General features: G+C 39.7%; 2 pseudogenes; both read left to right on the forward strand.

Annotated features, from left to right (window-relative positions):
* Positions 1-6349: 6349 nt before the first annotated feature.
* LOC132692933 (small ribosomal subunit protein eS28 pseudogene) lies at positions 6350-6560 on the forward strand (annotated as a pseudogene).
* A 152-nt stretch (positions 6561-6712) lies between these two features.
* Positions 6713-8293, forward strand: LOC132692932 (large ribosomal subunit protein uL11 pseudogene; annotated as a pseudogene).
* Positions 8294-16475: the final 8182 nt, after the last annotated feature.

Consider the following 16475-nt stretch of genomic DNA (forward strand, 5'->3'; position numbering starts at 1 on the left):
TAAGCATAAAAGGAGATAGGAATGCTACAGAAGTATGTTCAGACAGACACCTGACCTCTCAAACTATAGTTTGACCATAGTACATAATTAAGGAATCTAGTTGACTGCAAGTTCACCAAGAGTCTTGAGTGGCCTGTGGCTGCTCAAAAAGTTGATGTTGCATTAACAAGAAGTATAGTGGCCAGATAATGGTGGTGATATTACAACCAGGTTATGCTATTGTATCAGTTCTGAGCACCACATACTAGAACACTCTAGAAGACCCAGCAAAAGTGTTCAGAGACTTGGGAACTATGTCCTTGGGGAGCAGTTAGGGGACCTGGTAATGTTTAATCTACAGAAGAAAAGATTTCTATGACAATGAGAGGGATCTTTTCAAGTATGTGGAGAGTTGTTGGCTGGAAGAAGAGCTTATTGTGTGGCGATACTAAATGCAGACCAAGGACCAATAGGTAATAATCCCCAAACCAAGTCAGTGCCAATAATGGAACAGAAATGAGACAGGTGTATTTAAAAGTAGGCTTTGGAGTTTCTCCTAGGATTGGTAGAGGATGGTAAAGCCAGCACAGTGGTTGCTGGAAAGGTAATAAATATGATCACATATCAAACATGCTGTAGGAGAGATGCCTGTGTTGATAGGACAGTGGGACTGATGGCTTTTTGGTCCAGTCAGCTCTAAGAAGTCAATCAGAATGTACATGAAACACTGTGGCATAATGGGAAATTACTAAACTGGAAAAGGGGAGCCTCCTCTCTGCCATTAACCTCTCTGGGTCTCCATTGTCTCCTGTCAAAAATGTGTATAATAACACCTTCTCTGGACTAACAAGATAATTGCTTGAGGGTCCTTCCCACTCAAAGATCCACTAGGGAGACTGCAGCTTATCACAGACAAGAACCCTTGTAACCCTAAGGGCCATTTGACAACCGAAGGGATACTTTGTCAATGATTGTGTTCAGCAGGAGTTTGGTGACATCCAGTGGGGTTATAGCAGAGGCTAGATGACTTCCCAGGTCTCTTCCAGCACTAGGGATCATCTTTGAGGTGATGACTTGTGCCTCTTTATGCTCCTTGCCCTTTCTTCAGCCACCAGCAGCCACTTACTGTAAATGTGATTCCATGTTATACCTGAGTAGAAAACTAGAACACAGCACAGAGCCAAGTCCAACTGTAAGAGTCTCCAGATTCTCAACTTGATAGTTGTTACCATTTGCTTCTTGAGTGAAGAGGTGGTTTGCATCTCAGGACCCGGGACTTCCAGTCACGGAAACTTAGAAAGGGTCAGATATCCTGGCAAAGACACCTAGTGAGATGGTGGCTTTGGGGTATGGATATATGACGGATATGGAGCAAACAGGTCCTGAATCAGAAGATGCTTCCCAACAGCACCAAGGGGCTCACTGCTCCTCTTGGGTTCCTTCAGAACTGCTCACACCTCTCTCATCTTCCTATTAACTGCCCACCTATCTTCCTCTAGAGTCTCATCTATATTCTACTCTAGTGGGCATCTTTATGGACCCACAAAATCCTAGCATGTTCCATCTGGAAGGATCTTTTGAGAGTATATAATTCAGTATTTTACCAAATGTCAGTCTTTCACACACCACTTTCACAGTTTTTGACATATCCATATGCCAACTGTTCTATTATTTACTCACAGCTTTATTTAAATTGAGACTTTAAAAATCTTGCATGTTTTTGTATTACCAACATAAATGGAAAACTGGCCTTACTTGCCATTCATTCATTCATTCAAGATAACCACAATGAATATTAACCATTAAAATTAAAAAATGTTTCCCCTGGAACCCATGTAAGATTATCCCCAGTACCTTACCATGTACACTCATATCATACTTTTGCAAACATGGATCTATAGATATCCTCTGACTGAACATTCATTTGAAAATTCATATGGAAACAAAGGCTCAGAGAGGCTTAGTGACTTGTTCAAGTACAGCAGATGATGAATGGCTTGTATGACCTGTACCGTTGACTCTCAATCAGAGACTCTTGGTACATTCTATCTCATGCCTCTTTAGATGAAGCTGATGGGGGTTAAAGATATTTGCCACTTGTATTAGTCTCCTAGGGCAGCAGTAACAAAGTACCAAAAACTGGGTGGCTTAAAAATGTAGAAATGTTTTTCTCTTACAGTTCTGGAGGCTAGAAGTCCAAAATCAAGGTGATGAGGGGGCCGTGCTCCCTCTGAACCCTCTATGGGGAGGATTATTTCCTGCCTCTTCCAGCTTCTGGTAGCCCCAGATGTTCTTTGGCTTGTGGAATCATACCTCTAATCTCAGGGCACTAGAGTGGCTTAGTCGGTTAAGCATCTGACTCTTGATTTTGGCTCAGGTCGTGATCCCACAGTCATGAGACTGAGCCCTATGAGTTGGACTCTGTGCTGGGCAAGGAGCCTGCTTGAAAGTCTCTCTCTCCCTCATTCTGCCCCTCCCCCCTTTCTAAAAACAAAACAAAACGAACCCCCCCCCCAACCCTCTAATCTCTACTTTGGCTTTACCTGGTATTCTCCCTGTGTATTTATTTCTGTGTCTTTACATGCCCATCCTCTCATAAGGACACTTTATAAGGGCATACTTTACTCCAATGTGATCTTATCTTAACTAATTACATCCTCAATGACCCTATTCCAAATAAGGCCCCATTCTGAGGTACTGGGGGGTTAGAACTTCAAAATGCCTTTTGAGGGAATACAATTTAATCCTTAACATCATTCCAAAGGGGCTTGAATTTCATAGGGGACATCAAAAGACCCCCAGATACAACAAATAAAATTAAAATGATGGAATTACATACATTGATAAACTAATAACTTTCATTGTAGATTGTGGTGTGCCAGTATCATCTCATTTGATCCTTAGCTCTCTGAAGTAAACAAGTGTGGTAGATCGTTACAGTAATCGTCCCCAGTGAGTCATTCTTCCTGTATCTATGTCTTTGTGTAGCCCCTGTGACAATGATTCTGGGCTTGGCCTTATGACTTGCTTTGGCCAATGGGATATTAGTAAATGTGATGCAAACGTAAGCTTGAAAAGTGCTTATGCATTAGGGTTTTGCCTACTCTTGTTGCTGGGAACTCTTATACTATCATGTGAAGAAGCCAGGACCTGTCTATGGAGGATGAGACTTCATAGCACAGAGACAGGTTGTCCCAGTCGAGGGTCCTCCACCAATCAGCCCCCAGCTAATCTGCCAGCTGATGGCAGGTGCATGAGTGACCCCAGGAAGAACAGTAGAAGAACCACCAACTGAACCCAACCCAATGGCTGACTCACAGAATCATGAGCAAATAAAATGGTTGTTTTAAGCCACTAAAGCTTTTGGGTGGTTTGTACTCAACAATGCATAATCGACACACAAGATATTGCTTCTATTTTATAGATGAAGAAACTGACTCTCCAAGGACTTGATTGACTAGCTCATCATGACAAAGACTGGAAAGAAAGAAAGTCCCACCTTCTCTGAAGCAAGAACCCAGTGCTATGGGCATTTCTAATCTTCACTGATCAATAATACATGAGACATTGAGAAATTCTAAAAGAAAGGAATAAAGTATTCTAGGGGCTGAGGTCTGACCAAGTGTAAAGAGGTTACAGAGATGAGGCTCTTTTTAGCTGGAAAGTCAAGTGTGTGTGAGGTAGGAGAAATACATTCTGCAAAAACATGGTAGAGAGGTAGACATAGGTGTGGTTATGAAATCTGAAAATCATAAAACTGGGGACCAGGAAGACAGCCTCCAAAGCTTTAAAGAGGCAATTTAAGGAGAAATTAAGCATAGGGCTGCTTCCACAGTAAGCATTCAATTATTAGAACTCATTACTTTAAGTGTGGTATAGGTTTAAAATATAAATGGTTTTATTTATTTATGAATATATATAATCACATTTATTGAGGACATATTTTATGGTAGGCACTGTGCTAGGAGAAAGGGATTCAGAAATTAATAGTACACAGTCAGCTCACTCATATTCCAGCAAAAGACAGACATGTTGTTACTCAATCCACATATGCTGATTGAGGACTACATGTGCTAGAACCTGTACAAGCACTGCAGATAGATTGGTGAGCAAAATAGAAATCACTCCTGCTCTCCTTGAGCCCACAGTTTCTTAAGGAAGGCAGATGTTAGAGAAATAATTAAATTATAACACATTACTAATTAGTCACTAATGAGCATGGTGTTGTAAGAGAAGTACAGGGAGCTTTAGGAATATATAAAAAGGAGTCATTATATAGTCTGGGGCGTCATAAAAAGAGCTCCCTGAGGGATTTAGGCGCAAGCTGACAACAGGAGGCTGAACAGCAGTGAAGTTGACAAAGAGAGGGAGGGGGAAGAACATTCATAGAGGGAACATCATGTGACAAAGGGTGGAAGAGAGTTATTTGAGGAACTGAAAGATGTCTAGTACCGGTGTGTTGGAGGGAACAACACTGGTAAGCATGGGCTAGAGCAGGTCCTTCCCTGCCCTGCTCTGCAGACCCAGAGGCTAAACACTAAAAACTGCATCACTGGGCTACCTGGCTGACTTCCAGTTGGGTCTGGGCAATGGAAGCATGAGTAGGAGATCAGAACATAGGGGAAAGGAGGCATGACATTTCTTCTCCTACTCTCTCCCTGCTTGGGTGCTAAGGTTCTGGCAGTAGCTTGTAACAATAATTCCTGTTGGGTGGCCCCACTTCCACAGCCCCAATTTTATTGATTTTAGTAACACCCTTTGTTCACTCTGCCCATTAAAACCTAGCAATCACAATGCCTTCCTACTTTTGCTAGTCTTGAGTGCCTCAATCTCCCTTTTTGTTCCTGTAACTTTTGTAAGCAGTCTCTTTATTAAACTGTCATTAAAATTCCACTTGGGAATTTTTGCTCTGGAGCCTAACTGAAGGGCACACTAAATACTTCGGATTTTGCTGTAAGAGCAATGATAAGATGTTTATGAGATTTTAGCAAAGGAGCAACATAATATTTGTTCCTTAAAATATCTCAGAGTTTCTGCTTCTAGTAAGACAGAGTAAGATCTTACCAGACTGAGTCTTCTATAAAAATCAACTAAAAATCTGGACAAGTAGCAAAAAGAAAAAAAAAAAAAAGGCTGCTATGTGAGGCAATAGAGAGTCAACAGAAGCAGACAGACTCTTCAGGGAAATACATTCTCAGAGGAGGGGAGTTTTTCCAAAGTAATTTCTCATTTTTGTGGCTTTTTCCCTGGGGCCAAGTGCAGTGATGTGATGCTGGAGGTGGTAGGGTACTTGTGGAAATGCTGGAATTTTTCTGGGGTGAGAAACCAGGAAATTGAAACCAGAGAAATTGTGGCTGCTGAAGAGAATGGAGGAATAATGGAAGGAAAAGAGCCAAAAAGAGAATCCCAAATTCTGACAACCCATACCTCTTAATGGCTCTTCAAACATACATTTACAGAACAGACTGATAGCGATTCAGTTAGAGAAAAAAAAAATACTTGAACAGACACAGGACCTGCCACCCAAGAAACAGAGTTAGTGGTTATAATCAAAGGAAAAAAAAAAAAACCAAAATCAAGATTTTCCATAACATGCCATAAGCATTTACAATGACCAGGATACAACCCAAATTTATCTGACATACAAAAAGTCATGAATGTGGAACACATTCTTGAGAGGAAAGAAAATCTGAAAACGACCCCAAGATGAGATGACCCAGATATTGGAAGTAGAACAAAAGGATTTAAAAATGGCAATTATAATTATTCTCAATGAAGTAAAAGAAAATATTCTCATGATGAATGAAAAGATAAGAAATCTCAGCAGAGAAAGAGAAATTCTTTAAAAAAAAGCTGTAAGTGGAAACTTTAGTACTGAAAAATACAATATTAGAAATTAATGGACTTAATAGTCCATAGTGTCTATTAATTTGACTTTAATAGTCAAACTGTTAAAAGTCAAAGATAAAGAGTAAATCTTGAAGGCAGCAAAAGAAAAACGACATATTTGCCATTAAAAACCAAGGAAGTTGGAAGAGTAGAGTATCTTTAAATTTTTTTAAATGTTTATTTAGTTTTGAGAGAGAGACAGAGCTCGAGTGGGTGTGGGGCAGAGAGATAGAGGGAGACACAGAATCTGAAACAGGCTCCAGGCTCTGAGCTGTCAGACACTGGGCTCAAACTTGGAAACAGCAAGGTCATGACCTGAGCCAGTCGGTCGCTTAACTGACTGAGCCACCCTGGCACCCCCAAGAGTAGAGTATCTTTAAAGTACAGAAAGGAAAAACTGTCAACCCAGAATTCACTCCAGTGAAAATATTCTACAAGAATCAAGGTTAGCTCTCCATGTGACTGCTGCCAAGCAACCCTCATGGACACAAACTGTGTGCAGTCCATCAAGTTGGCCAGGATCACCAAAGTGCTGGGCAGGACCAGCTCACAGGGACAGTGCATGCAGGTGTGTGCAGAGTTCATTGGATGACATGAACCACTCCACCATCTTTGATGTGAAAGGCCCTGTGTGCAAGGGTGACATGCTCACCCTACTGGAGTCAGAACAAGAGGCTCGGAGGCTGAGCTAAACTTGTGGCTGTGTCCTGCATGTCTGGGTCAACCACTTGGCCCACAGTGATGATCTGTGTTTGTTAATACAGCATTTATATTGTTTAAAAAAAAGCAAATTGAGGTTAAGTAAAGGTATTTTCAGATGAAAGAGAATTAACCATAAGCAAACATGTACTGTAAGAAATACCAAAGGAAATCTCTTTCTACATATCAACTACAACACAAAGGCTGAGATAGGGTGAAGGAATATGGATCAACACAGTTGTGAGGTTTTTGTAATTTGTGTGAAATGGAGCCATGTTTACTGGAAGCATTTTGTAAAAAAAAATTAAGGATGTGTATTATAATTCCTAGAGCAAGCACTAAAAATAATGCAAAGAAGTAAAGCTAAAAAGCCAATAGGAAAATTAAAATTAAATCTTAAAAAAAAGTCAAAACAATAAAAAAATAGGAATGGAGGAACAGTAGAACAAAAGAAAACAAAACAAAAACCAGGGGGAAAATATAAAAAACAAATCTAAATGTTAGCTCCAAATTCAACCATACCAATAATTACATTAAATACTAATGGATTAAAACACTCCACTTAAAAGGCAGAGATAATCATATTGAAGAAAACAAGATCCAACTATATGTTGTCTACAAGAGACACACTTAATTTTATATTATATTAAGACACAGATATGTTGAAAGTAAATACGAGCAGTAAGTATAGGAAAGCTGAAGTGTCTATATTAATATCAGAAAAAGGAGAATTCAAGACAAAGAGTATTACTAGAGTCAAAAAGAAACATTTCACAATGATTAAGTATGGTCATTTCACCATGACTTTACTTGTAAATGTATATATGCCTAATAACAAAGATTCAAGATATATGAAGCAAAATTGATGAAATTAAAAAGAGAAATAGACAATTCCACAGTTGTTGGTGATTTTATCACCTCTCCCCAGCAATTGATAAAATGAAACTAAAAAATTCAGCACAACACTGAAGATTTAAACAACAGTCTTAACCACTTTGAACTGCTATTTGTAGAATATTACACTGAATTGCTAGTTATAGAATAAAAATTGCTATTTATAGATTATACATTCTTTTTCAAGGGCACATGTTGTATTAACCAGGATACATCATAAGCCGGGCCATAAAGCAAGCCTTAAATTTAAAAGATTGACATCATAGTTTTTTGGCTTTTGGCTGGGAGGAGGCAAAGTTGCAACTGTCTTTGGTCGTCTGGAATCTAGGTTCATCCAACACCAGCTGCCTCCACTATGCAAGCCTAAGTTTGACCCTAATGAGATTAAAGTTGTATAAGTGAGATGTACCAGTGGGGAAGTGATGCCACATCTACCCTGACCCCCAAGATCGGCTCCCTGGGTCTATCTCCAAGAAAGGTTGGTGATGACATCACCAAGGTTACCAGTGATTGGAACTGACCATTCAGAACAGGACAGGTCCAGATTGAAGTGCTACTTTCTGCCCCTGCCCTGATTATCAAAGCTCTCAAGAAACTGCCAAGAGACAGAAAGAAGCAGAAAAACATCAAGCACAGTAGAAATACCACTTTTGATGAGATTGTCGACATTGCCCAACAGATGTGGCACCAATCTTTAGCTAGAGAACTCTCTGAAACCATTAAAGAGATCCTGAGGACTGCCTAGTCTTCAAGCTGCAATGCTGATGGCTGCCACCCTCATGACATCACAGATGACATCAGTAGTGGTATAGTGGAATGCCCAGCTACTTAAGAACTACAAAGGAAAAATATTTTAATAGAGGATCATTTAACAACAACAACCCCCCCCCAAAAAAACAAACCCAAACCAGATTGACATCACATAGACTATGTTCTCTGATTATGGTGGAATTAAATTAGAAATCAATAAGATAATTAGGAAAACTCCATGTATTTAGCAACTGAGTACCATACTTCTAAATAATCCATCAATTAAAGAAGAAGTAATAATGGAAATTAGAAGATATTCTGAATTAAATGACAGTGAAAACATAACACATTAGCATTTGTGGGATGTAGCTAAAGCAGTGCTGATTGTAGGACTGGAACAGGGAATATACAAGATGCACCTGGATCATCTTGTGCCAGAGAGTAAGGGAATGCTCAAAAATCAAAAGGATAGGGGCATGTTCAAGGGATACAGGAGCAACCTAAAAAAGCTCCCATGACCAAAGCTGGTACAATTTGAGCTACAAAACCAATAATGAAGCATTGTATTATAGTTCAAAATATAAAATAAATATCCATGAATGTATATTGATATAAATAAATGACTGAATATATAAATATGGGAGAACAGACAAGTCTTGGTTACAGAGGAATTCTAAATAGATTATGTGAATGCTACTCCCCAGCCCCTTGAGTACAAGCTGTACTTCATGATTTGCTTCTAAAGAGTAAAGTATGGAAAGGGATGGGGGGGAGGGGAATAACTTTACAGTGGAGAAAGCTGACAAACACCACCTCAGACAAATGATCAAGATTAACACCATCGTTGATAAGCCATACTAATACATGCCCTTGATATGATGTGATGAGAATGGCACTTCACTTTCATAGTCTTCCTCCCCTGAACCTGTAACATCAGTCTAACCATGAGAATGACAAACTGAGAGAGATAGTCTATAAAATACCTTACAAGTATTCCTTAAAACAGTCAAGGTCATCAAAAACAAGAATCTGAGAAACTGTCACAGCCCAAGAGGGCACTAAAGAGACCTAATGACTAAATACAATGGAATATCCTGGATGGGATTCTGGAAAATAAAAAGGACATTAGGGAAAATCTTGTGAAGTCCAAAAAAAGTGTTGATTCAGTTAATAGTAATATACTAATGTTGATACCTTAATTATGACATGTAATTGTATACATGACAGCAATGTAAAGTATCAACAATAGGGGAAAAGGGTGAGGGGAATATGGAAACTCTGTGCCATCTTTGCAACTTTTCTGTAAATCTGATAATCTTCTAAAATTTAAAATTTATTTAAAAAATTAAGGGGTAGGGTGGCTGAGTGGCTCAGTCCGTTAATCATCTGACTTCAGCTCAAGCCATGATCTCATGGTTCGTGAGTTCAAGTCCCTCATCAGGCTTTGTGCTGACAGCTCAGAGCCTGGAGCCTGCTTCTGATTCTGTGTCTCCCTCTCTCTCTGCCCTCCCCCGCTTGTGCTCTCTCTCTCTTTCTCTCTGTCAAAAATAAATAAACATTTAAAAAAATTTTTTTAATTATGGGATGGACCTAGAACAATACATAGAGGGAAATTTATAGGTTTAATGCTTACATCAGAAAAGAAAAAAAATCTTAAAATCAATTACCTGAGTTTATCACTTTAGATGTTAGAAAAGGAGAAACTAAACCCAGTGTCAATAGAAGGGAGAAAATAATAAAGACCAGAACTCAATGAAATATAAAGTGAACAAATAATCAAGAAAAGAAAAATGAAAAAGCTGGTTCATTGAAATGATCAATAAAATTTGTAGGGCTCTCATCAGACTGATTAAGACAAAAAAAGACAAGACACAAATTAATAATATGAGGAATGAAAGAGAAAACATTACTATAGACCCTACAGTCATGAAAAGAATAATAAGGGAATATTGTGGACAACTTTATACCCATAGATGTGATACCTAGATGAAAAGGACACATTCCTTGAAAGACCAAAATTGCCAAAACTGATTTGAAAAGAAGTAGAAAACTTTAGTAGGCCTATATAAAATAAAGAAATTGAATTCATAGTTAAAACTTCATCCACAAAGATAGCTTCAGGTCCAGATGGCTTCACTAGTGAATTCTATTAAATGTTTAAGGGAAAAAAATAATACTAGCCCCACAAAAATTCTTTAAGAAAATAGAGGAGGAGGGAACACTTCCCAATTTATTTTATGAGGCTGGTATAACTCTGATTCCAAAACCTGATAAAGACATTACAGAGAGAGAGAGAGAGAGAGAGAGAGAGAGAGAATGACAGAGGAGTATCCCTCATGAACAGAGACATAAAAATCCTTATTAAAAAATCCTTAATAAAATATTAGCAAATAGAAACCAGTGACATATAAAAAAGGTAATATATCATGACCAAATGAGATTTATTCCAGGAAAGTGAGATTGGCTTAACATTTCAAAATCAATATAACTCAACAAATTAACAGAATAAAGGAGGAAAACAATATGATCATTTCAACAGATGCAGAAAAACTTTTGTCACATTAGATACATCAAAAAAAAAAAAGACCTCAGCAAATTAGGAATAGAAGGGAACTTTCTCAACCAAATTAAAGGGATCTTCTAAAAACCTACATTTTACTCTAAGGTGAAAGGCCCAGTGATTTCTCCCTTAGATTAGGAACAAGGCAAAAATATCTTCTCTCACCATTTGTATTCAGCATCGTATCAGAGGTTATAGCCAGTGTAAAACATGCCAATAAAAAGAAATAAAATGCATAAATATTGGACAAGAAGAAGTAAAACTGCCTTTATCTGCAGATAACATAATTGCACGTGAGGAAAATTCCAAAGATTCTACAAAAAAGCTACTGGAACTAATAAATGAATCCAGCAAGATCTCAGGATATAAGGTCAATAAACAGAAATTACTCTTATTTTTATATACTAACAAGGAACATTTAGAAAATAATTTTTTAAAATCTCCATTTGCGGTAGCATAAAAAATACTTAGGAATAGATTTAACAAAAGATGTGCAAGATCTGCACATTGAAATCTAGAAAACATTGCAAAGGAAGACTTAATTAAATGGATTCCATGTTAATGGATTGGAACATTCAATATGATTAAAATGGCAATTTTCCCCAAATTGACCTAAAGACTCACTGCAATCTTAATGAAAATCCTAGAAAGCATTTTTGAAGAAATTGACATGCTGATGCTAAAATTTATATGAAAAAGACAAAATACATAGAAGAGCCAAAATAATTTTGAAAAAGAAGGGAAAATTGGATCACTTTCATTACCTGATTTTTAAACTTGTCATAACTTACAGTGATCAAGATGTACGGTATTGAAATAAATATAGATAAATCAATGGAACAGACTAGAGAGTCAGAAGTAAATCTACACTTAGATACTGAATTGATTTGTTTTAAAAAAAAGACTAAAAAGGCCATTTTTTTCTCTTTTTAAAAAATTGACTTTATTTATTAGAGTGGTTTTGGGTTCATAGCATAAGTGAGCGGATAGTACGAAAAGTTCCCATATACGTCCTACTCTGACAGACATGCAGCCTAACCTACTATCAACATCCCTCACCAGAGTGGTACATTTCTTTTTTTTTTTTTTTTTTTTAAATTTTTTTTAACGTTTATTTATTTTTGAGACAGAGAGAGACAGAGCATGAACGGGGGAGGGTCAGAGAGAGGGGGAGACAGAATCTGAAACAGGCTCCAGGCTCTGAGCTGTCAGCACAGAGCCCGACGCGGGGCTCGAACTCACAGACCGCGAGATCATGACCTGAGCCGAAGTCGGCCGCTCAACCAACTGAGCCACCCAGGCGCCCCAGAGTGGTACATTTCTGATGATCCTATATTGATCATCATTGTCATCCAAAACCCATAGCTTACATTAGGTTTTACTCTTGGTTGTATACATTCTATAGGTTTTGACCTATGTGTGGAAGATATCCAACATGAAGTATCATAAAGAATAGTTGCACTTTCCTAAGGATCATCAATTGATTTTTGACAAAGGTGCCAAGGCAAGGCACTTGGAAAAAAAAAAGTCTTTTCAACACATGGCTCTGGGACCACTGAATATCTGTATTTAAAAAACTAAATCTTGTTCCTTACCTTAAACTATTCAGAAATATTAACTCAAAATGAATCATAGCGTTAAACATGAAATGACAACTAGAAGAAAGAATAAAAGGAGATCTTCACTACATTAGGTTAAGCAAATATTTCATAAAAATCCAGAAAGTACACACCAGTTGATAAAATTAACTTCACTAAAATTAAAAACCCTTTGGGGTACCTGGCTGGCTCAGTCGGTAGAGCATGCCACTCTTGATCTTGGGGTTGTGAGTTTGAGCCCCACGTTGGATGTAGAGATTACTTAAAAATAAAATCTTTAAAAAATTAAATTAAAATTTTTGCCTTTCAAAAGACACAAGTAAGAAAACAAAAAGCAGGTCACTGACTGAGAAAAAATATTTGCAATGCACACTTATGATAGGATTTGTACTCAGGATATAGAGAGCTCTTACAACTCAATAAGAAGACAAGCAACCAGTAAAAAATGGGCAGTTTGAACACATACTTTTCAAAAGAAGATATAAGAATGGCCAGCAAATATATGAAAAGATGCATCACTAGTTATGACGAAGATGCTATGGTAAGCCCCTATGAGATATTCCCTCACACCCACTAAAATAGGTCAAGTTCAAAAGACTGCTAAAACCAAGTGTTGGCAAGGATATGGAGCAAGTATAACTCTTCCCCAGTGTTAGAATGCAAAATCGTACAGCCACTTTAGAAAATAGTTTGGTAGTATCTTACATTAAACATATACTTACCCTGTGACCTGTCAATCCCACTCCCAGATATTTACCCAAGAGAAATGAAAACATATGTCCACACAAAGACTTGTACCTGAATGTTCATAGAAGCTTTATTCAAAATAATTAAAAATGGAAAAGAAATCAAATGTCCATCTACTGCTGAGTGGATAAACAGATATGCTACTTGCCAATAAAAAGGAATGAAACATGAATACAAGCACATGAATGAATCTCAAAAATATCGTGCTTAGTGAAAGAAGTCAAAACAAAAGACTGATGCCGCCCTGTTCCATTTATATGGAATTCTAGAAAAGGCAAAACTGCAGTGACAGAAAACAGATCGCGAGTGTCAGGGGGGAGGGCATTGACAGCGATGGTTGCATGAGAAAAGTCTTCAGGGTGATGGAAACATCTGTATCCTGAGTGTGGTTGTGTTTACAGGACTGTATCCGGTTACTACATTTTCATCAAATTTTACACTTAAAATGGATGAATTTCATTGTATAAAATTATACCTGGTTGCAGTGTGCTGAACAGATTGAAAGCAACAAGAGTGGAGGCCAGGAGGCCTGTTGGGAGGCTGAGGTGTCTCCTTTGCCCCCACCTTTCAAACAGCACCCTTTTCCAATTACTTTGTAGCTGGAGAGTCTGACAGAGCAGACTTGGGGGACCTGCTTATTTTCTAGCTCGCTATGATATGAAGGATCAAATCACCACCACTGCTCTGGCCACCATCTCCATCTCTGGCTGGTTCCCAAGGATGTTATTATTGGGTTAACTGAGATCTTGTCTACAAAGCAATCCCACTTCCATGGAGACCAATATCCACTAAGCCCAAGGAGGTTAAGCGGTTCATCCACTGCAACTTGATTTCTCTAGGCCTCTGGTTTTTTGTCTGCAAAGGGAAGGGCTTAACTACATGACCTGTAAAGACCCCTCGAGCCCTAACAGCTTGTGATTTAAAGTACAATGCAGACTTGATTCGAGTTTTTATTTACAGTCTTCATATGTATGCTCCTCAGCAGGGATGCCCTCTCTTCCTCAGCACCTGATTGCATCTTCCTCAGCCTTCAAGGGCCAGCTAAAGTTTTCCTCGAACCCCATGAAGCCCCTTCTTACTATTCTAAGCCCACCGATCCGGCTCTCCCACTGCAGTTATGGTCTGTTCTGAATAATTTAGCCCTTACGTGCAGTGTAACACAAACCCTTTTGGCTGTTATTTTATATAAAATATTGGTCTTTTCTCCTCAACCAATTTGCAAAAGCCTTGAGGGTCTTCTATTTCTCAGGCTCTCCCCTTCCCCAACCCCCCTGCCGAACACACACACACACACACACACACACACACACACACACACTCTCACACTGAAGCTCACACACTGCTGTGAACTTTGAGCATTAGGTACATATTCAATACAGTCTTGTCTTGTTAGGTTACTGTTGCTCTCAATCGGCTTCTACAACTGCTTTTCTTCACTTCTGCTGAATTGCCTGCCTGCCTTCTGGTCTAACACTGGCTGCGCTTGTGCAGGGACCAAACAGGAGACCTGCAGCTGGTTCTCAGAAATCATTAGGAAGCAGAAATTCTATCTGGCTGCCAAGATGCCACCCACTGTCCTTATTGTTCCTAATTTCACTAGAAGTTGACAGTGTGTATACTCAGAAATCTTCCCACCGACAGATGCCTGGCTGAAGGTGGGGGAAGAAGAGACCTAAATGAGAGAATTTTTTCCCATGTTCTCTCAGAGATGATCATTGGCCCGAAAGCATGATTTCTTTTGGACGGAGACCAATTCCTATCTGGTCCTAAGCACATGGGTCCCAGACATATGTAGATCAAGGCTTATTTCCAGGGTTTTATAGAAATAAAACCAATTTACCTTATGTTGAAATGTACGGTCTTGAAAGTCAGCTAGACTTAGGGTCAAGTCCTGGATTTGCCACCTACTTGCTATGTGACTTTGGAAAAATGATAGAGCCTTTCTGTGCCCCGGTTCCTGTATCTTTAAGGTCTTTGAGAGACACAGAGAAGATGACACACGTACGGTGCTTATTTCTGCTCTTTGTGTCATGCCCAGAACGCAGGATGTGAAGCAAAACTATTCCCCTTTTCCAACGGGGAGGCCCAGGCTGGGTGTGCCCCGGGAGGGGAGGCTGGTGGGACACACTCTCCAGGGCCCTGCTGGGAAGTGCTGCCTGCAGCTGTGGAATTCGGGGGCGGGTCCTTGCAGGCTTCAAAGGCTCAGCCCTTCCTTTTGAAAGGGGAGTATTTGCAGCTCATTAGCTCTGTGGCAGGGACCACCAACCAAAGCAAATAAGGGCTCTGGCTTAGCCTCCACAGATCCCCAAAGACCTCTGCAGCTTTTTGGAGAAGAGAAGTTTGCTTCCCCTAGATTGGCACAGGACGAGAGGCTGGGTGTAGAACACAAGGGTATGAGCACATAATAAGCAACAGCCCTTGTGCTGGAGAGAAAGCTTTAGATGCTGCAGAATAAGCCAGCTTCATTGGCCTAACACAGTGTCCTGCACATCTGGACCCTTCGGGGGCTGGGGGGGAATGCCATTTGATGATGATGCTGGTACGATAACATCATTCCCCAAAGAACTCTCAGGCGAGATGCACATCAGAGACCAAGACAAATGTCCTCCCGCTGTGCTAACCACACACCACGCAGTGCTGCCCTCCAGATCAGAGCCCTAGAGTGAAGGGGTGGGGCTTCTTGTTGTTTCCAGCACCAGTAGAAACCCTGGGCTGGACCCACAGAGAACCCCACAATCACAGGGCTCCCAGAAGCTCCAGCCCAGGGTTCTGTGTCTGGGCAGGAACGTGTCTAAGGTTAACCGAATTGTAATGAGTACACGGAGTTCTGTCTCTCCAGATCTTTTTTTTTGGGGGGGGGGAGGGGGTAGGAGAAGGAGGGGAGCTTTCACAGTGCCCTCACTCAACACTGATGGCATTTTGTAGCTCTTCCTCTGTCCCAGAAGTGTGGATCACAAGCCTCTTAATTTGGCTTCAGGGGATTGGGCTCTATGCTGGCCTCAGAGGGAAAGCAATACACAGTCTTTATCAGGAACGTGGAAACAGCACTTTGCCCCCTTAAACACCTTTCCCTGGGTGGGTGTTGCCTGCAATCATTTTAAAGCCTTTATTCCTGCAATGAGGGAAAATGAAAAGGCAAGTATCTCTAGGTTGACCTAACACAGGGTTTTAAACTCACACAGAAGTACAAGTGGTGGAGTTTAAAGATGTTTTCCAAGGGCATGTTTTACTAGGCAGGCAAGAGATGGTTAAGGTACTAGGTTTTAGAGCCTGGATACTTCTGGATAGTTCTACTGGATAGTTCTGCCCAAAGCTTTTACTTAGGGTCATGGAGTAACCAGAATGGCCCTTCTTTATTG

The sequence above is a fragment of the Panthera onca genome, chromosome B1, assembly GCF_046562875.1.
Source record: "Panthera onca isolate mPanOnc1 chromosome B1, mPanOnc1 haplotype 2, whole genome shotgun sequence".
NCBI lineage: Eukaryota > Metazoa > Chordata > Mammalia > Carnivora > Felidae > Panthera > Panthera onca.